The sequence below is a fragment of the Pan troglodytes genome, chromosome 2 (genome assembly GCF_028858775.2).
Source record: "Pan troglodytes isolate AG18354 chromosome 2, NHGRI_mPanTro3-v2.0_pri, whole genome shotgun sequence".
Taxonomy (NCBI): domain Eukaryota; kingdom Metazoa; phylum Chordata; class Mammalia; order Primates; family Hominidae; genus Pan; species Pan troglodytes.
The window spans coordinates 39,944,612-39,966,970 of record NC_086015.1 but is presented as its reverse complement, the minus strand read 5'-3'; the positions used below and the strand labels follow the sequence as shown (position 1 = coordinate 39,966,970).

Genomic DNA, 22,359 nt, shown 5'->3' with positions numbered 1-22,359 from the left:
ACTCTCCTAGACCAAGCTAAATCCTCCTGACCTAGAGGTCACAGCAACCCCTTTCCATCCCTCCTCTCCATGGAGGATTATACCTGACTGACAGAGGGCAAAAGGATAATTCCCTTACTAACAGTGAGATCAACTCTGTGGAGCAATGCATGCTTCAGAGCTCCCCATGGTGTCTGGCTGAGGTTAGACCCCACCTGAGACCACAGGCTTGCTCAGCCCCTCCTGTTTCCCTTGCTGCCCTTCTCCAAGGAGAACCATCTTCAATAAACCATGTCTCAGCCTTCACTTCAGAGCAACTCGGCCAAAGACACACACACACACACACACACACACACACACACACACACACACACACACACAGTGGAAATACAGGAAAGAACAAAGAGCAAAGTTATCAACTTTCCCTAGACAGATAGGAATACGAATTTCCTCAAAGGAGGATTTGCAGGACCTTTCTAGAATGAAGAAAGCCTATTTTCCCTTGAAGTCATGAGCACAGAAAGATGTATCCTGTAAAAATCTTAAAAGTTTATCAGCATCGTTTTTAACAAGCCTCGGAAGCCCAGTTGTACCTGAGGCCTGCGAGTACTTGGAATTGCCCTATCTCTAAGGTGCTAGGCTGTCATTTCATCTAATGAGACAATCTGTATTTTCTAGGACTTTACACAGTAAGACTCTATAAATTCTGCATCAGGCAAACTGTGGAGCCATCTCTTAATGGCCCCAACAACTACCATTCCACTGTCTGGAATCTGCCAATATGAGATAATGTTGATAAACTGTACAGCTTTCTGCCAGCAATAAAACCAGAGAGCAAACAGAGTTTAAAGGCTGCAAGTAATTTCATTGCAGGCAAGGCCAGAGGACAGAGAATGGAAAGAATGAAGAGGTCTCAGTGGCCTGTTTCTAGAAATGGGCTATGGGGTACCACATGCCCAACTCTCTTCAATCAGTGTCATCTTTGTAAATCAGAATTAATGGGCTCACCTCTCTTTCTCAAGCAGGTGGCAGTGCCCTCCTTTGTGGGCTGACATGCCTAGAGTAGAGGCTGATGCCATCTGGACTGCTGCCAGGTAATCACATTGTTGCTGAGATTGGACCACAAGGCAATTAGCAGGGCTCTCCACAGTAGCTTTGTGTATGCCACAGCCCTCCTCATCAGTCCCTTCCTCATGCCTGACATGACAATATGCACTTGGCTACAATAATAATGAAGGGATGCAATGGACCAGTCCATCTGGTATGTTAGTAAAAATAAGACCAAGAAGGTCTCTAAATAGGTAACGGCACCAGTCAAAAGTAAAATGATAGTACTTGATGTCCAAAGTCTAATTGAATATATTTCTAGATTTACACATTTTTAACAATAGGGGGCATCAGGTCTCTATGTTGTCTGTGGTATTTATTGTGCTTCTTAAAACCCTGATTCCTTTCTGGCTTCATCACGTAGTTCCACAAGTGAAATTTGCACATGGGTGCTGTTACCAATACCTTTTATTGTCCTTGAGTAAGGTAAATAAAGACAAATCTGGCTGACAAAACCACAGGAGATTTCATGTATAGTATAGTTTCCTCAACACTGTAAGAGCAAGCACATGAAGGATCCTGGTTTATCTTTTAATAATAATTCTGAACGAGCTTATAACAAGAAAAGGAAATGCTCTTCCCACCTCAATTTTATTTTATTATTTATTTCTGAAAATAAGAAAATCCTTCATGGTCTGCATTACATTGGGAGAAGGGAATTTTATCTGAAAGTTGATGCAACCCAACTTTCTATTGCGGCTTTTCATCTCAAAGATATTTGCCTGCAGGAGCTTCCTGTTTCTCATCTTCCAAATGCAACATCTATAGCGCCAAATATTTAAATTATATTAATCTTACATGTACATTGACTGAGAGAGAAATAATTCGAGGCAGGGGAAGCATGTTATTGCTGGATATGAAATGTGGAATGGAACATACTTTCACTATTAAGTCCTGGAGCCTTTTGACTGATACTTGAATATTGAACTCAGAAAATTCTCAGAAAACATGCAAGAAGGGATAAGAGGCCCATCTAGAAGAAAGTTCCATATTTAACATGTTAGCAGCCTATTTGAAATATAATCTTGGGTAAAGATGCATAACATGTAAAACCTCACTGTCTGCCCATTTTCACACTATTATGTAAATGGCTGATACTTTTTTAAAGAATGAAAACTTTAATACAGTGGAATCAAACTATAATACTGGCCCCATTAAAGGAGGAAGCATTAGTTTACTGGTGTCCTATTTCAAAAAATTCAATTAAAGTCTTTGGCCAAAACAGTTAAGCCCAAAGACAATTTAGTGACCACAAGGAAAAACAGAAGCTGTTCTTCTTAAAAGTTAGTTATTTTTCCCTCCCCACCCTCCTTTTCAAAATCAAACTCCAATTATTTTTTCCTGTAGTTTTTATCTGGCAGGACAGAGACCTCAGAGGTGGAATGACAAGGCCACACTGCTTTCTGGCACACCTAGGTAGGTGAGCAAAGCAGTCTGAACATTCACCTCCTGGGATGAGTGATGAAGTGATGAGTCAAAGTCTTCTCTTTGGAGTGACTTCATTCCCTCAGGTTTGGGTTCTCTGACCTATGAATCCCACAGTGGAAAAAATCAGCTGTCACCACCAACTCTTGACCTGGCTTTCCCCATGCATTTTTTTCTAGTTTCTGGATCATTGTATTCAAGTGTTTTTTCTTAATATTACATATCATTTTCTCACAGGCAATCTCTCAGTGCACTAAACATCACTAAAATGTTTATTACAGTAACTTTTCTATCACCATTTTAGGCGGTTTATAGAGGATGACTTGTGCTTTATGTACACTATAAATGTTATATATTTGCTATGAACCCAACAAATTACATTCTAATTTCAAATGTTTACACACAGCAATCCAGAATGTTAAACAATAATTTTCTGCCCTTTGAACAGGAAGTAGAGTCATTATAAAAAGTCTCATCTAAATGGAAAGGATAGGCTTCTGGAATGTTAAAGATTTTGTGTGAGTAATCTCTGAAACAAGTCATGGTTGTAAATGTCATGTAAAAGAATATTCAGCTTGCTTTTGGAAGTCCATTTTGGTTATTTTCTCTAAATATTTTTCATGCTATTTTGTTTTATAAAAGAGTGCCTTTTCAGAAGTGGTTCTTTGCTGAAAGAGGAGCATCCCTTCCCCTTTCTGTTAATGGAAGATTTTGCCATCAGCTTGGAAACAGCCAAGCATGTGGTGATTTGTGTTGGGCAAGGTAAATGTTCCTCATCCACATCCCTTCCTAACTTCTGAGTGGGTCTAGGTGAAAAGGACCTGCCATTGTTTTCATCATTTGCAAGGTTCTCTTTATTGGAAAATAGAGAGCTGGTAGAATTTGTGTTGGGGGCGATTCTTCTTTTTGAGAGGATGATAGCATGACTAAAATTATGGAAGCGTAAAAGCTGCAGGTTTTCTATAATGGGCACTGCTCAGTATTATTAATAACCATGCACAAGGCACTTTTATGTTGGCAAGTGGCTTCAATCATTTTTATCACGTAATAGCTGCAGAGGTTCAGTGAGCTCTTCAATCTCTTCACAAGATTGGGTCCCAGTAACTTGTAGAGTTTTAAGGCTGGGAGGAAATTCCCAAGTCTTATTCAAGAAATATTCTTGAATTATTAATTTAAGAAATATTTTATATGTAAATACATACACATATGCAAGCACACACACACACACACATGCATGCATCAGTGTATATCCTAGGGATATGACAATGAGATAAACACAGGCCTTGAATTATCTCATTTAATCCTTACCATAATCCCATGAGAAAGACTCTGTTATAATAGCCTTTTCAAAGATGAAGAAAATGAGATTTGGAAAAGTTAAGGGATTTATCACTACAATAATAAGTGGCAGAACCTGGACTCAAATCTAAGTGTCTGATTTTAAACCTCACACTCTTTAGGTGAATATACTTGACAAGAGACCACATGTCAGAGTCAGGAGGATGCTCTGTGCTCTTCCAGATGATCCCTTACCCAGAGACCCAGAGTCAGTACTAGTGATGGAAGTGGAAGCCAGCCTCTTGCAAACATCTGCTAGAGATGAGGTTTCCATGGCCCGCTCTCCAGTGCCTCCCTGCCACCACACATCCTCAGCCAGGCAGACACTATGTGTTCCAGAAAATAAAAACCAAAAGATGGGAAATAAGTCAATACAGATTGAAATCATTAAATAAGAAAGCTAAAAATAATTTTTTAAAAGGTGATTAACTAAGCTACTTTTGGGAAACACTAATAAACAAAGTTCTGACAATGTTGAAGAAATACAAATTATTATGAGAGAAATGAGATAGAGCCATTTGTTCAGAGGGGATTAAGAAGCTAATTATTCTTTAAAAGCTATGTATAGTAAACTGATACATTTAAACAGTTTTGTTGAAATAGTTGATATCTGGGCTAACACAAATTAAATATCAAGAAAGTCAAAAGAGATAGAGAGCCTTGAAAGCAAACACACGTGGAAGAAAGAGGAAAAAGTTTTCAAAGAATTAAGGATTCAAGAGGCATTAGGCTCTACTGCTTTACTGGCAAATTTTATTAAGCCTTTAAAATATAAAACATTCTTAATTTTTTTGTTTCTTTGAGTGTCTGTGTGTGTGTGTTTACACACCTATTGAATGACTATTACTTGCCACAGGTAGTGATATGATAGTGTGTGCTCACATTAAATATGATAGTGCGTGCTATCATATTTAATACGATTTTATGAGGGAGGTACTGTTGTTATTTTTTTTCCTACAGATGGGAAACATGTTTGTTAAGTTACACAACCAAGATGAGACAGTAAATAGTGTAACTGAATTTCTAACCTACATCTGTCATATGTAAGAGCCTAGATTCTTAACCATTACCTTAAGTTACTTCCTGAACTCAAATTGTAACAGAGTACAAAATTTTTTAAAATAAGTGAAGTATTGATGCAATAGTACTTTACCAATATGCATCCCTAAAGAAAAAATATTTAGACCATTCTCATTTTTAAATGTTGAAACAACAAATGTCTTAAATAAAATATTAGTATATCAATTATAGCAGCATGAAGAATATGCCATGACCAGTATGTTTATGTTATCAATAGCAGGATATATATTACCTTAATAAGTAAAAGGAGAAAAAATATATAAATTCTACTAATCAGTGTCAGAAAAAGTTATTTATTTTATTTTATTTTATTTTTTTTTGAGAGGGAGTCTCGCTCCGTCACCCAGGCTGGAGTGCAGTGGCGCGATCTCGGCTCACTGCAAGCTCCACCTCCCGGGTTCACGCCATTCTCCTGCCTCAGCCTCCGGAGTAGCTGGGACTACAGGCGCCTGCCACCACGCCTGGCTAATTTATTTTATTTCTTTGTATTTTTAGTAGAGACGGGGTTTCACCGTGTTAGCCAGGATGGTCTCTATCTGTTGACCTCGTGATCCCCCTGCCTCGGCCTCCCAAAGTGCTGGGATTACAGGCGTGAGCCACCGCGCCCGGCCAGAAAAAGTTATTTATATAATTTAACTTTTATTCTGATTTAAAAATAACCCTAATATTAAAGGAATTCTCATTAAAGGTAAGAACAGAAAAGAATGTATACTCTCTCAAGCATTATTTATATTGTTTTAGAAATTCCTGTCAATGCAATAAAATTTTTAAAAAGATATTTAGGTATTTGAAAGTTGCAGTGGAATTTGTTATAATTACCCACAGATTCTCCATGTGAAAAATCCAAGAGAACCAAGGTAACAATGATCAAAAATTTAAAGAACAATTCACTAAGTGGGATGAATAAAAGGGACTATTAAAAGAATTCTATATCTGCCTGTGCTCATTATCCAAATTTATATTGAGGTCATTTTATCATCAATTTTATAGCACTCTTTGAAGATTAATTTTAGTTTTATAGGTTTTTTAATGGTATTTTTTGCCATTCTTTAAGAATCTTGGTTTATATCCCTTTTTGTTTTGTGTTTGATTAGATTCTCCCATGCTAAAAGACCTCCTCAAGACCCTGGCTATTTTAAATGGACTTTGAAATAAATAATAACTATATGTCCAATAGCTATTGGGCAACTCCTCTTTCTGAACATATAATCGATACCATTAATAAGTTGTGGCATCTCTTCCCTAGTCCAGATGTTGTCTACAAATCTTTCTCAATAGAACTACTGCTGACTGATTAACACTGACTTATGAAATATAAATGAATATTTCTCCCCAGTCTAGGAACTTTGCAGCAGCCCACCCAGTAGATTTCCACCTGGGGAAGGGCAATCTCCCAACATTCTCTACAAACACTAACTTGCTACAAACTCAACTTTGTTTATTCTTCTTAGAAAGGTCAAAGGCTCTAATATGCAACCTCTTAGAGGTAAGTCCTTTTGCACATGGGATTAGCAGAGGTTGTGACAAATTTATTCAAAGGGAATACCATACTTCACTTCTGAAATATCTGTAACCTATAGCCTTAGAATGAAAAGCTTGACAGTTCTTTTATACCTAAACTGTCAAAGCAGTCACTGCACCAAATGTCTGTAGTTCACAAACAGTCATTTTTAGCTGGCAGCAATGTTAAGAGCTCAACCGTTTGGGAAGGTCCAAAGTTGATTAAAGGCAATGTTTTTGATAGTTTAACCAGTTATTTTGTTCGATTAGAGACAATTTTTTAAAAAAATACCATTTGAAAAAAGGTATAGAATTTTATGCATACTATGCTGAAGTTGGTGTCATTATACAAGAAAGTAGTCTGATTATGATGACACTACATTCATGATTCAGAAAATAAAGAAAATAATTTATTCTATGTCTCAGAAAATACACATTAAACAACTGATGTTTTCAAAGAATTATATAAGGCACTGCAGAGTTAAAATATATTAAAGATAAAATAGGCATAGATATGTCAACACACACTGTTAATTTTCTGGAAGAATAAATAAACATTCAAAATTGAAGCATAGGAATTACTGATTTAAATCCTATGGGATACTTTCATTTGCACAAGGAGATATGAACTCATGAGTGCTGAGTGATCTGACCCTGCCTTCCTTTCTACATTGATGCCTGTCTATTGGTTCACTCAAGGTATTTTGACCTCAGGGCTCCACTGCAAAACCCTACTGGATACCATTCCCATAGACAACCGCACAGTTTTATACCACGTCCTTGAATGATCTTGTTTTGGTTCTTGGAAAACACAGTCTTTCTACATTTCAAAATCGATGCATACGCTTTTCCTTATGCTTAGGACATTGTTCTTCCACACTCCCATTCTTTACTTGGCTAATTTCTGTTCATCCTGATGTCTTAGCTGACATTTGCCTTCTTTAGCAAAGCCACATCAGAACCAATCCCCTCACTCATTATGACCTTTCTTTATTGTCTCATCGTATTATGTGCTTGTCTTCATAGCACTAGTTAAAATGTTTACATATTTATTTTGAGTTTTCATAACTAAATTGTATGTTTTTTGAGAGCAAAGATCATGTTTTTTTTTTTTTTATATACCAGGTGTTCAGCAAAGTCCTTGTCATTTGGTAGGCCTAAACTTAAATTGGAAAAGATTTCATGAATTTGGTGAGAACCGAGGTAGAAGCACAAGGAATATCTGGACCGTGAAATGTACTAAAATTGATAGAACAAGAACTCTGGAGCCTAATAGCTATAAATTTAAGTAAGTTTTAAGAATTAGACAAGTCATTTAAATGAGCCACAGTTGTTTCGTATGTGAAATAGAGGCTATCATATGTGATAAAGTCAATGTGATAACATTTGGAAACCTTATTCAATTCCTGGAACAAAGCAGGTAGTCAATACACGATATATGATAGCTATTATTATGTAGATATTATAGGGCTTTCTAGACCAACTAGACAGACTAAATCTAGGAATAAGGTGGCAAAGTGAAGGGCATGGAAGGGGAGCTGAGGATTTGGATTTGAATGGAACTGGAGTTGGCCAAAAGGAAGGAGAAAGAAGTATGCTTTGAAAAAACTGTATTCAGGCTACTGATTGAGAGAATGAAATGATCAGAGTAAGGTTTCAGGAGTGTTGATTTGGAAGCTCTGCTAGGAGTGAGCTTAAAGCAGGGAGAAACTGCTTTAAGTTGCTATGGCAGTAGTGGAGGAAAGACTTCTAGTGGCACGAATGTGTGGGAATTCAGAGAAGAGAGGGCATTTGGAAAGAGTTTGCTGGAATACAATTTACTGTGCAATTTTTAAAAAATTAAACAGACCTGAGAGCCTAAAGGCAAGCTGGGCCTATCCCCAGAGCTAAAATATACTGCAATGATTTGATAAACTTAATTAAAATACATTAAAAACTTAAGGGCAATTTTTTGATGACTCTATTTTGTGAAAGATATGCAAAAATGATGTGCATAGGCCAGGTGCGGTGGCTCACGCCTGTAATCCCAGTACTTTGGGAGGCCGAGGTGGGCGGATCACCTGAGGTCAGGAGTTCGAGACCAGCCTAGCCAACATGGTGAACCCCGTCTCTACTAAAAAATACAAAAATTAGCCAGGCATGATGATGGGTGCCTGTAATCTCAGCTACTCAGGAGGCTGTGGTGGGAGAATCACTAGAACCCAGTCAGTGGAGGTTACAGTGAGCTGAGATGCACCATTGCACTCCAGCCTGAGTGACAAGAGCGAAACTCAAAAAAAAAAAAAAAAAGATGTATGATATGTGTATTAGACAACTAGTGGTGATATTCAGATATTTTCATATATTTTAGATAAATAGAACATTCTTCCTGATGAAAGCAGGAATTGGGGTAAGTAAAAAAGAATGCGAGATATCTATGTATGCATGTATCCACATAATGCTACCTATCTCCTTCATATAGATTTCTATTTAAATGTCCATATATCTGTAAATGTATTACTGTTTCTATATGTATTTTTATCTCTCTTTTCCTATATATTTTTACAATTGTTCTTAGAGTTTAATTATTACGGTTTATAGCACAAATTTGACAGTGCTTTTGGAAAATGCTTTTATATTTGTCTGCATATATTAGATTCTTAAAAATCTGATAATACATTCTCTAAGATGGGACCCATGGCTGAAATACCGTTAGATTTTAACCATAGCACCACACCTGGCACATATACTCAGTTAAATAAGTGAATACGTATCTGTTGAACAAATAAATCAAGTAGTAAATAAAATTTTGATCCTTTAATCCCAATTATAAGAAATTATTATAAATGAGTAATCTAAAATATAGGGAAGAAAACCTTAGAATTTTAAAACTTTATAAGACTTTAATACTAATTTATAAGAATTATAACTTGGTAAAAGCTTATAAACATTACCATAAATTAATGGTTAGGAAAATAACGGCATGTTCACTCAATTGAAAATAATGTAACATCTATAAATAATATCTATAAAGAGTGCATAATAACAAATGTTAAAATGTTAAGAAAAAAGGAATGTACAAAATTTTATATTTAGAATGAGTATAAGTGAAACAAACTAATAGAAAAGTAACTGGTGTTTTATTCTTGTGCATGGCTTAATAATATCCCATTGTGAGGCCGGGTGCAATGGCTCATGCCTGTAATCCCAGCACTTTGGGAGGCCGAGGAAGGCAGATCACTTGAGGTCAGGGGTTTGAGACCTGCCTGGCCACAACGGTGAAACCCTGTCTCTACTAAAAATACAAAAATTAGCTGGGCGTGGTGGTGGACGCCTGTAATCCCAGCTACTGGGGAGGCTGAGGCAGGAGAATCATATGAACCCAGGAGATAGAGGTTGCAGTGAGCCTAGATCATGCCATTGCACTCCAGCCTGGGTGACATAGTGAGACTCTGTCTCACAAAAAAAAAAAAGTCCCATTGTGTATATATAGTACTTTTTAAAATCCATTCATCCATTGATGGGTATTTAGATTGATTACATATTTTAACTATTGTGAATAGTGCAGCAGTAAACATAAGAGTGCAGGTGCCTTTTTGATATATTGATTTTCTTTTTTTTTTTTGATATATACCCAGTAGTGAAATTGCTGGATCATATGGTAGTTCTTCTCTTAATTTTTTGAGGAACTTTCATTTGCAGCAACATAGATAGAACTGTTCATTATATTAAGTGAAATAGGCCAGGCACAGAAAGATAACTATTGCATGTTCTCACTCGCATGTGGGACCTAAAAAAAAAAAATTAACTCAAGGAGATAGTATAATGATGGTTATCAGAGTCTGTGAAGGGTAGTGGAGAGGGGTGAATAAAGAAGGGTTACATCGTGGGTACAAAAATACAGTTAGCTAGAAGGAATATGATCTAGTGTTTGTTAGCACAATTGAGTGACTGTAACTAACAATAATTTATTGTATATTTCAAAATAACTAGAGAAGTGGAATTGGAGTGTCCCTACCACAAAAAAATGATAAGTAAATGTTTGAGGTGATGAAAATCTCAATTACTTGATCTGATCATCACACATTGTATGCTTGTATCAAAATATCTCATGTACCCCATAAATATGTACAACTAATATGTATGCATAAAAATTAAAGATAAAAGTTTTTAAGGCCAGGCGCGGTGGCTCATGCCTGTAATCCCAGCACTTGGGAGGCTGAGGTGAGTAGACCCTTGGGCTCAGGAGTTCAAGACCAGCCCGGGCAACATGGCAAAACCCCATCTCTACCAAAAATACAAAAACTTAGCCAGGCATGGTGGCCTGTGCCTGTAATCCCAGCTCAGGAGGCTGAGGTGGGAGAATCACTTGAGCCCCGGAGGCGGAGATTGCACCACTGCACTCCAGCCTGGGTGACAGAGTGACACTGTGTCTCAAAAAAAAAATTGAGTCAAAAAATATTAAATGGTGAAAGAAATATGGAAAGTGACCCATCTTATGTTAACAATGGTTTTCTTTAGAAGATAAGCCTAAGTACAATTAATTGTTATATTTTACACCTCTCAATTTTCCAAAACTTCAGTAGTAAGCATGAATTACTTTATTATAAAAAAGGACTTATTTAAAAATATAACATCATTACCAAAAACCAACAAATGCCTAAATATAAATCACCACCACGGAAGGGAGGGCTTGTTATTGGAGTACCTATCACAGTTCTAATTTCTGTGGGACATTCACATCAAAGTTTTGAGAGTGGTGTAGGGGAAGCCATCCTTGGTCATATAACATTGAAAAATACTGAGTTACATAAAGCTTAGGAACAATCTTTACTGCAGTACTTTTCAAAGCATTCAATGTACTCATGTGTATTTTGCAAACTTATTTGACTATGACCACTCTGGCACCTTTTCAAGTCTTTCTCACCCTAGTCAACCTTCTGGTATGTAATAATTATAATACAAACCAAAGTCACCCTTGGTTTGAGCCCTTACTACGTTTCATGTCAGATATAATGCTAAGGATTTTTATAGGCATAGTCACATTTAATACCTGAAATCATTATATTAGGTATCACTATGACCCCCATCATACAGATGAGAAAACTGAGGTTATTGACTTTGCCCAGACCCACATAGCAAGTAACAAATGCAGACCTTGAATTCAGAACCTGTGATTTTGTACAGTACCAGATCTTGCTTCTGATGATATTATTCTATTCAAGATCCACTAATATCATTATCATTAAAAAATATTCTAGATGAAGATTCCAAAACTGCTTTTTTTTTTTCCTGTTTCTGCAGACCTAGACTGCTGAAATCTACAAAAGAACAAAATTTGTGACTTTCATTAACATTAAAGCCAGGTTATAACTTTAATCTTCAAAACAAATGTTTAAGCTAAAAAGTATTTATGACATTATAATTTACTATCTGTGTTTGAGGCAGAAAATGATTTAAATACCTTTGGAGATAATGTGATTTGTGCTTTGGATAGGAAATGCAATATCAATCCTTTAAACATTTTCCTATAGCTCTTTTCTCGATGTTTGTTGCCATGATGAAATGAATAAATGAAAGTAAAATCTAAATATATGAATAATAGCTCTTATGCCATAGTAAAAGACACCTGGTCATATATGGGAGAAATGAAAGGTGGTTTTACCTTTCCAAAGCAGCTGAGAGAAACCTGCCAGCTCTGAATGGTTGTTATTTCTATGCCATCTCACTTTACAGGTGTGCATGTCCTTAATCTGTGACTTGTTGTAGTTTAGCATAGTAGCATGGCAAAATGAAAAAAAAAAATCTCCCATTTAAAGGAAGGTTTATTTTAACTCTTTTAAACAGTTGTTTTGAACAGTTGCATGGCTACAAAGAGAAAGCCGCAGTTGGTGCCTTCAACCTCTTAGTGAAAGGAATTTATCTGAAACCAGAAGAAAGCAACGGTACAATGGAAACTACTCTATTGAAGACTGCAGTCCTCCCGCAATTCAGATGTGAGAAAACCTGACTTAAGTAGTTTTCTGCAAATATTCTCTTCACAAAATCCCAACTTGAGGTACGTAATCCAATTCCATTAGAATTTAAGGTTAACCATATTCTCAGAGGCAGTGAGGGGGAGAGGGAGAGTTTTGCACAGACTTGGAGCAGGTAGACCCAGGCCGCCCCTGTTCCATGGATTTGAACAGCTCTCAAAGCTTCTGTTTCTTCATCTGCATGGTGTAGGGTTTATGTAATCTAGGTCTAATATGATTGTATGTCTGAAGTGAGTGGCACAGTGTTTGTTCTACAGTAAATGATAGTGCTTCTGGTGCCTCACAAATGCCTCTAACTCTCCACGCTGTGGGGATGGGTTGTGAGGGCGACGTAGGGAATAGCTGACATCTGGGTTGTCAGTTCTTCCAGAGGAGAGCTCGGCATCCTATATAATCTGGATTACTCTCAAGGCACAGCAGGACTTAATCATGGGATGGAGGCGCCCTTATTAGGGTTATAAATAATGGGAAAAAAAGGAAAAAGGAAGGGACACAATGTGGTAAGGGGATCACAAACAGATGAGATAATAAAATAGGAGACAGGGAAGGAGATGGGGTGAGAAAGAAGGAAGGAATATGGTGAACCAGCCAGGACAAGCCAAGGAAACAGGCATTACCAGAAGTGGGATTGTAACTTTCTGTGACACACACAGCAGAATGCCCACCAGAGGTTTCCTGTCCTCTGTCAGACTTCAGTAGCCGGTGTTCTTTTCATCTCACCTTTGGTAATTAATGGACATTGGTTATTATTAATGGACACTATCAATTAGTGGACATTATTAGTAAAAGTTCAGGGAAGTTTTTTTTTCCCCTTCCTGCCAGGTCGCCAATAAATATATTGGTTTCATAAGGGAGAGTATGATAGGTTCAGAAATTCAAGAGGCAGAATTCATTCACAAAGTATTTTCAACATAATTTATTTCTCTACACGAGATAACATGAAATAAAAATCAGATATTCTCCTGCAAGTTTTTGAGCCCTTTCCTGGTGAGGTCATAATCTTTAAAGTTTTCCAAAAGTGAGAGCAAAAAACCCTTGAAACCCCATACCCCCATAGGAAGAATAGACCCCAAACGAAAGGGTCCATCCACAGGAACATGAGCTTCATGCTGGGTCTCCTTCTTAAGTCAGTGAATCTCCCTTTTTTTGAACATAAAAATGATTGACAGGAATGGCATTCAAAAAAAATCATTTTCTCCCTTATTTGGATCACTGAAAGTGGATTTTATTCCTTTTATTCTGCATCAGAAATATTACACGGTACTAAACACAAAGTCTGTCAAATTTTTTGAACAATTGAAAAATATATTCTCTTTCCTTTCTAAAAACTCATAATGTATCTTCCAGGCATGGAACCAACTGGGCCCTATATCATGCTCTTCTATTAACAGTTTAAAATATTTATGTTCGTAGATAAAAGAAGCAGTATCAACACAAGGAACAAATTATTAATAGGTGGTGTACACATTTTTAAAATTTCATTTAAGCTCAGAATGTAAATAACAAACGGTTATTAATAATATAAATATCAGACTCTGAGGCAAGCAGTCTGGATTCATGTGAGTTGCCATATATGTGCTATGTGACCTTAGGCAAGTCATTTAACCTCCTTGTGCCTCATCTTTTCAGGGTTATATGGAATATATATGTGAGTTTTAAAAGATTAAAAAACTATGTAAAATGTTTGACTATTAATAGCTTGGCTATTTCTTAAAATAAATAAATGTAGATATCAAATTTCTCTATTTATTGAAGACATTTTAAGCAGTGATATGAGCTTTATTTTAAAATTTTAGTATTTATAATACTACAAATTACATCTTTTATAACAATTTAAGTTTTGTATTAAAAGTTTTGTAGGTCAACTTGAAATATCCAAAGTTTTTCAAAGTTATTTTTTAAGGGGTAAAAAAGTATGAAACTTGAAGATCATGGATGCAAATTTCCCACTTCCTAACTGAATTGGAAACTGAAAATTAGTTTTGTTGTATAGCCACCATTGTGATGACATAAAATATATAAAATTACTACATTGTCTTTATTAATAATATAAATAATTTTTAGCATTTGTAAATGGCAGTTTTCTATTGAGTTCTGACACAAATTGATATGAAATCACAAATAAACTAGTGTCTATATTTGGTCACAGTACCTCAAACGTCGAAGGCAACATCAGAAATGTAAAGACTCAAAAACACTATCTCAACAAAGCTTGATAAAAAATTTATATATTCAACAGATTTCAAGCAATCACTTTAGCTTCACATCTGACTGAAAACAGCAGAGCAATCAAATTATCCAGCATTTTCAAGCTCCACATGAATGATTTGGCACCATTCTTCTGTCAGCTTCATTCTCAAACATGTATTAATGACAGCCTAAAAAGTGATGATTCATGGATAACGGAATAATTGTCTTTTCACTAGGTTAAAAAAAAAAAAACAATGCTCAAACAACAAGCTTTTTTTAGGGGATATTGATGACTCACTGTTTGACATCACTTTCATCCAGAAAGAGATTTCTGTTTCTCCATATCTGAAAGGTGGATATGTTCCAAGCAGGAAAAATGACAAACACGGGGTCACACAGAGGTCAAACCGCAACACTTCCCCAGATCTGCCTCAAGCGTAAGAAGTGCGGGTTGACTGCACTGTTAAAGAGGAAGGAGGAAAGGATACTTTCAACTATTAACAGTGACTACATTGGGAAAATAAAAATCTTAAACAGGTTCACTAAGAAAACTTTCTCATTTTTCTCCACATGCTTCTGAATCTTTTAAAGTAAGTTATTCATATATTGTGTGAATCAAACAACATGGAAAAAAAAAAAAAAACCTTAACTCAAAATGAGGTGTGTGTGTCCAAGGGGGGTTTGTCCAAAGTCCCTTTATGGTGATTTCATGTCTTCTTTGAATCAATGACATTATTACTTAAATTGTAAGTTTTATGGTTTATAAAGTTTTTCACTCATCTCTTCTTATCTGTACAACACTCTTATAAGCAGGTGATAATATCTCTATTTTACATATGGGAAAACAAAAGATCAGAAAAGCCGACTGATTTTCCCAAGTATATCTAGTTAGTTAAGGTTAAAACCTAGACTATCATTAACACATTAGGAGTGTTCTCTTTAACAGAAGAGAGTACCCACCTTTAAAATGGAAAATCAGAGCTATTACCCAAGGTTTTTTCATTTTAAAGGTGGGTTTCTTCCCAAGGTTTTAAAATTTATTTTTCAATCCCTCATACTCCAGTTTAATATGTGAGTGTCAGGCATCAAGGTAAGGGTATGAGAGGCAAGTGAGGTCTCATCTGTGCTCAAATTTTAAGAACTAGAGCAATAACAGAACCACTTTGGTATTTGTTCAATCTTTCAGAAGTTACTTGGAAATTTGCTGTGAAATAAGTAAAATAAAACAAGCAAAATCTTTAGGAAATTAGTTTGTCTGGTGTCATCTTTAAATAATAACAGTATTCAGAAATAGTAAGGATTTTGTTTTATGGCTCATGGCGTTCAACTTTCCTGCTATTTTTAGTGATTTCACTATCTGAAAGATTCAATGCATTATTCATTGCTATGAGGAAATGACCATATCTCCTGGTTGGTATTTTAAAACAATGACAGATTCTAGAACATTTGCTGTAACTAAGAGTGTTGGCTATGCATGGGGCAGGGGCTAGGGGGGCAGCAATGCCACCAATTCCAGCCCTCTCTAAATAACTAGGAAGCAAGCATGTCATTTTGTTACAAGGGAGTTTCTAATCCACAATACAAATGGCACTGAAGAAACTAGTAGGGGTCTATTATTTTAGAGGTGGGGTGATAACAATCATCGTTTCAGTTCTCGTGCTCCCTTCTGTAGCATTCTCCTCATTCTTGAATCTAGTTTAAGTCACCTGATGCTGCAATTTCTAAACTTGAAAAATAGGCATACCTGTCAGAGAATGCTGTTATGGGAAAGAGATCAGGATTGGAAGATGGTTCTGAAAATTACATGGCACCCATCTTGCTAATTACTCTCCAGCAAGCACCTGTAATTATGATATGAAAAGAAACTTGACGGTCTAGTGATCTTGTTCATGTTCCTTGTCAAGGCAACCTTCTGCACTCTAACAAGCACGTTTATGAGACAAAAAGTCAGAGTTATGAAGGTAGAGTTAGAAGGGGTTCTGGGCAAGGGCATAGGTCATGATTTACTAGGGTGAAAAATAAACAGGTAGTGATTGAAACTGTATGCTGCTCTCCCGATCAAAATTATTAGAGCTCTTTAAAAAGTATTTTGAAAACATGGTGATCATAAATTAGAGAAAAGAAGAAAGAAAACAATGAGAATGAGGAAGAAGCAATAAACAGGGGGGTCATTGTAAAGTTAATCTTCAAAGGTTGTAAAGATCATCAAGACATACATAACAACATTCAGTTTTACTTCATCTTAAGAAAGTGACTGTACCACTTAGCACTTCAGTTTTCTTCACTTCTATAATGAAGACACCTCAAAAAGTTGGGACATTGATTAAAGATATCGGCACAGTGCCTGGCACACAAGAAGACATGACTAAATGTTTATCTTTCTTTACTCTATTCTCACTAAACCCAGCTTTCATGGCCTGAAATCCCATATAATCAGAATTTATCAATTTTCTTTTCAAAGTAATCCCTGGAGGACATAAGGCTCTTTAGGAAGCTCCTGTTTCCATTTCCTTCTCATTTTGATTGTGCTGTATTCCTGTAGCTTCCAAAGTATAAATAACTATGATTCTCTTTTCTTTATTCAGAAGCCCTCCCTAGGAGATTCAGAAGGGAAGACCAGAAGTCTTAGGGCCAAAACAAACCAAACAAAATAACAAACAAAAAGCCCACCTTAGCAAGTCCCAGGGACATCAGATTTATTATTCCGGTTACTAAGACTTTCTACCACCACTCAAAAGAATTACCAACCTTTACCAACATACAGCTCTTTAATATTTTCTCTATATTAAATCCTCTAGTGGTAAATTGTATCAACCAATTTCAAAGCAGTATTCAATTTTCTCTTTTATTTACCAAATACTATATAATTACATGTGATTCTGTAGATCAAGAACTAGGAAGCATTGGGTCATAGGGTTCGTACAGTGCCACTTTGGAAAAGAAAGCTGTGATAACCTATTTTTTCTAACACAAAATCACGATTATTGTTTTGTTACAGATAGACAGAAAGAGCTTGGTCTCTGGATCCAGATACAATTAATTTCTAATTCTAAGTCTGCTGCTTAGTAGTTATAGAAGGAATAGCTAAGTCTTTAACCTTTGGAATCCCAACAATTTCATTCCTATATTACAGATACTTAATAGTCTCCTCAACAGGTAGTACTGTGAGTTTTAAATCAAACAATTGTGCAAGATGGACAATATAGAGCCAGGAATGTGACAATTTTTCAATGAATGCTAACTCACAAAATTTTACTATCTCCCAATTTTAAATCCTCCTCTGCCTGAAAAATTAAAGAAAGAAAAAGATATGAATTACTGGGCTCAGAAGGATTTACTTGGTAGCCTGCAAGATTTTGAATATAAAGATGGAAATTAAATAGACTTTCAAACACTTCCTTTTCTCTCTCTATGCCTTAAGTCATCTCATATATCATTTTCACCATCCTATGTAGACTTTTCCACTATCACAGTATTTATCTTCCTTTCTTGGTATGTGAGTTTTGATTGGGTCAATAAAACACAGGTTGCATTTCTTTCACATATTCATTTGCAGTGTGTTTGCACTGGTATTTATTCCTGGGTACATATCACATTAAATGTTATTTATTACATAATTACTAATTAGATTACATAATTAATGATACATATTAATAATATATGTTTATTAAATATATTCACAAACATGTATATACACATGTGTGTATATACACATAAGTGTCTATATACTAATATTTATTAGTTATCATATATGGACTTGTTGAAGGTTTTAGAGTGTCTTAATCGTGAAGAAAAGGTTTCAAAATGAGGCCAAGAGAACAGATAAAAATGACTTTTATTTTGCATTGTAGAATAAAAATCTGTTTAGAACCGAAATGTATCTGGGTGATTATATTGTTTAATGTCATTTTAAGCCAAGGAAACCAAGGTCCTAACAGGTCAAATGGCTTGCTCTGGATATATAAGGTATAAATACAGCTAGATGTAGGAGTATGGTATTTAGAATCCTTCCAATAATAGGAAGGAGAAGGTGAAGGACAAAACTAAGGGGTTATCATAATAGTCATCTTCAGAGCTCTTAAAGGTTGTTAAAAGGGAGGCTAATGACTACCTGCTTTCTATCTTAAGGCTGTATCACAATATTCCAAGCTAAAGGAGGAAGTGAGGCATTGTTTTTCATCCTAAGATACCCATTTGTGGTTCTTAGGTCAGTGCCAAGGGCTTCAGAATAAGCCCCTAAAAACAACAGCATACAGTATGATGAAGTGATTTCATGCATTGGAATTCAAAAATCCAGCGCCCAAATGTACCGCTTATCTTTCATATGATTTTTAAAAATAGTCATAAGATGTCTCAGTTTTGTTATGTATAATACGAAGGATAATACTAGCACCAATTTCATAGAGCAAGTTTGTGAAATCAGTAATAAAATGCATGGAAAATGCTTTTTATAATGCCTATGACTAGCATGTTTTCAATTATTGGTTCTTCGCTCCCACCGTCAAATGCACAATATAGAGAAAGCGAGCCCATATGTAGGAGCTTGAGGTTAGGTGATGGGCTGAACAATGGAAAATTCAGGTAGTTTCTGTGTGAGCATGGAATGAAGACAACTCAATGAATGAATGATCTTCTCAGTATTTGTTCCAGCATCAACATCCATCCAATTTGGAGGTTACCAGCTGTATTCCATCCTTGTGAAACTTGAACCTAAAAACATGATCTGAGTTTTTGTCTTCATGGAAAGTAACTAATGAGCAATGGTATTCATATTTTGGGGGTATTTAAACCTCAATTAGGCCAGAGATGACACCAGTCTCCCTCTATTCATTGAAGTATTTATGGACTTATACAGACCTATTCTTCTCTAAATAGAAAGAGATTGAAGAGAAGAAAAAGTAGGATGAATATGGAGTGGTAAACAATTAACTCATCTGCATATCTATTATTAAATATTTTTGGGGCATAAAACTATCCATTTGCAACATGTATTATCTTATTTAATCTTAACTGTAGTATTTAAGATAGATGCAATTTTTTTCTATTTCCCAGAATGGTTAAATAGCTTGCCTGATATCACAACCAAAATAGATTAAATCTGGAATTCAGACCCAGGTCTGACTCCCAAATCTGTATTATTTTCACTTGACCCGACACATTATTAATACAGCCAAGCCATGATCAAATATTGTAATAATTTAAAAGTATAGAGATATTAATCTTCACCTGCTTAAAAATTATGCAAAAATACTTGGAGAGATCATTTTCAGTTACTGTCCAACACAGAGAATAGAAATCAATCACACATGTTATTAATTTTCAGTGGCCATTTATTTCTGTCCCACTATTTAGCAACTGGGGTCTCAGTATCAATTAGAAGTTAAACTGAGACAGTTATTTAACCTCTAGGGAGGCTTATTAGTATAAGGAAGAGGGAAAAAAAGGAAGAATAAGTGTTTTCAGATTATTTTAGTAGTTTTGTAATATTCGGAAATATTTTTAAACGATGCATTAATTAAAATAGTTAACATTTCTTTTAGGGAACCCTGATTGAATGTTGACTTATTTGCCCAGATGTTTGTAACAAAAGGATCATTATGTTCTTTCCTTCTGTGTCACAGTTTTTGCATAATGGCTGTTTTATTTTGAATGAATTGATAAGGTAGCTTTCACAGGAATACCATTAATATACTTAAAAGCCCCTTTCACAGCATCAGAACAATGCCTCCACTTCAGTTCGTGATTGTCTTCCACACCCTTCTGCACCCCACTTGATTCAACTTTCACTGTTAGGGTTCCTAATGGCAGTCTTCCTGAATACTGCTTATGAACTTAAATGAAGGAAGATTTATGTCAGGATGTTCTGATGATATAATATACGCCCAGGAGAGATGCAAACTGCAAGGTGGGAAAGGAGTGCATGAAGTTAAATGAAGAGCAGGCTGCTGACATTCTCAGAGCTTTGTAAGCCAAATTACAACTTCTTGAACTCACCTCGTTAAGTTTATATGTCAATCTTTTTTCTCCTGAATTTATTAGTTCAGCCAGCTTCCAACTCCCAACATATGTGCTCAAGAAAGATTCCCGTATGTTCCAAACTACTCTGGAAACAATCTGCATTGCAGTTTGTCATTAGAATGTTTGAATGAGGCTTCAAGATTCCAGGGGATAAAACAGTGGTCTCAGAGTAATAGTATGGTCTTTTGAGAACCTTTAAACAGGGAAGGCCTCAATTTTGAAGGAGCAAGTGAGAGAATTACCATTGGACACTAATTTAGTAAGGCTAGAGTTATCTTTAATGTCCCCCAATCAAAAACAAAAACAAACAACTCTAGACAGAAATTAAACACATACAACCATCTGATATTCAACAAAATTGACAAAAACAAGCAATGGGAAAGAACTTCCTATGTAATAAATGATGCTGAGATAGCTAGCTGTCTAGCCATATGCAGGAGACTGAAGATGGACCCCTTCCTTGCACCATATACAAAAATCAAATCAAGATGGATTAAACACTTAAATGTAAAATGAAAAAATATAAAAACCTTGGAAGATAACCTAGGAAATACCATTCTGGACATAGGACCTGGCAAAGATTTTATAATGAAGACACCAAAAGCAATTGCAACAAAAACAAAAACTGACAAATGAGACCTAATGAAACTAAAGACCTCTCCACAGCAAAAGACACTATCAGCAGAGTAAACAAACAACCTACAGAATGGGAGAAAATATTTGCAAACTATGCATCTGACAAAGGTCTAATACCCAGAATCTATAAGGAACTTAAACAAATTTGCAAGCAAAAAACAACGCCACTAAAAAAGGGCAAATGACATGAACAGACACTATTCAAAAGAAGGCATACACATGGCCAACAAGCATATAAAAAATGCTCAACATCATGAATCATTAGAGAAATGCAAATCAAAATCACAATGAGATAACATCTCACACCAGTCAGAATGGCTATTATTAAAAAATCAAAAAATAACAGATTCTGGTAAATTTGTGGAACAAAGGGAGTGCTTATACACTGCTGGTGAGAATGTAAATTAATTCAGCCATCATGGAAAGCAGTTTGGCAATTTATCAAAGAATGTAAAATAGAAGTACCATTCCACCAGAAATTCCATTATTGGTTATATACCCAAAGGAATATAAATTGTTCTACCCTAAAAACACATGCACATATATGTCCATCACAGCACTATTCACAATAGCAAAGACGTGGAATCAACCTAAATGCCCATTAATGATAGACTGAATAAAGAAAATGTGGTATGTATACACCATGGAATACTATGCAGGCATAAAAAGAATGAGATCGTGTGTCCTTTGCAGCATCTTGAGTGGAGCTTAGGGCCATTATCATAAGCAAACTAACACAGAAACAGAAAATCAAATGACACATGTTGTCACTTCTAAGTGGTAGCTAAACTTTGAGTACATGTATACACAAACAAGGGAACAACAAACACTGGGGACTACTTGAGGGTAGAGGGTGGGAGTAGGGAGAGGATCAAGAAACTACCTATCAGGTACTATGCTTATTACTTGGGTGATAAAATAATCTTTCCACCAAACCCCTGCAACACACAATTTACTTGTATAACAAACCTGCACATGTACCCCTAAACCTAAAATAAAAGTTAAAAAAATCAAAATCTATATGAGAAAAATTTTGAAATAATTATCTATTATAAAAACTTGACTTGAACAA

The 22,359-nt window shown here is 35.8% G+C and overlaps 1 long non-coding RNA gene across 1 annotated transcript in view; it reads right to left on the bottom strand.

Moving 5' to 3' along the window:
• LOC112208626 (uncharacterized) overlaps nt 1-22,359 on the bottom strand; it is a 230,308-nt gene that overhangs the window by 151,870 nt on the left and 56,079 nt on the right. The gene's annotated exons all lie outside the window — the stretch shown is intronic.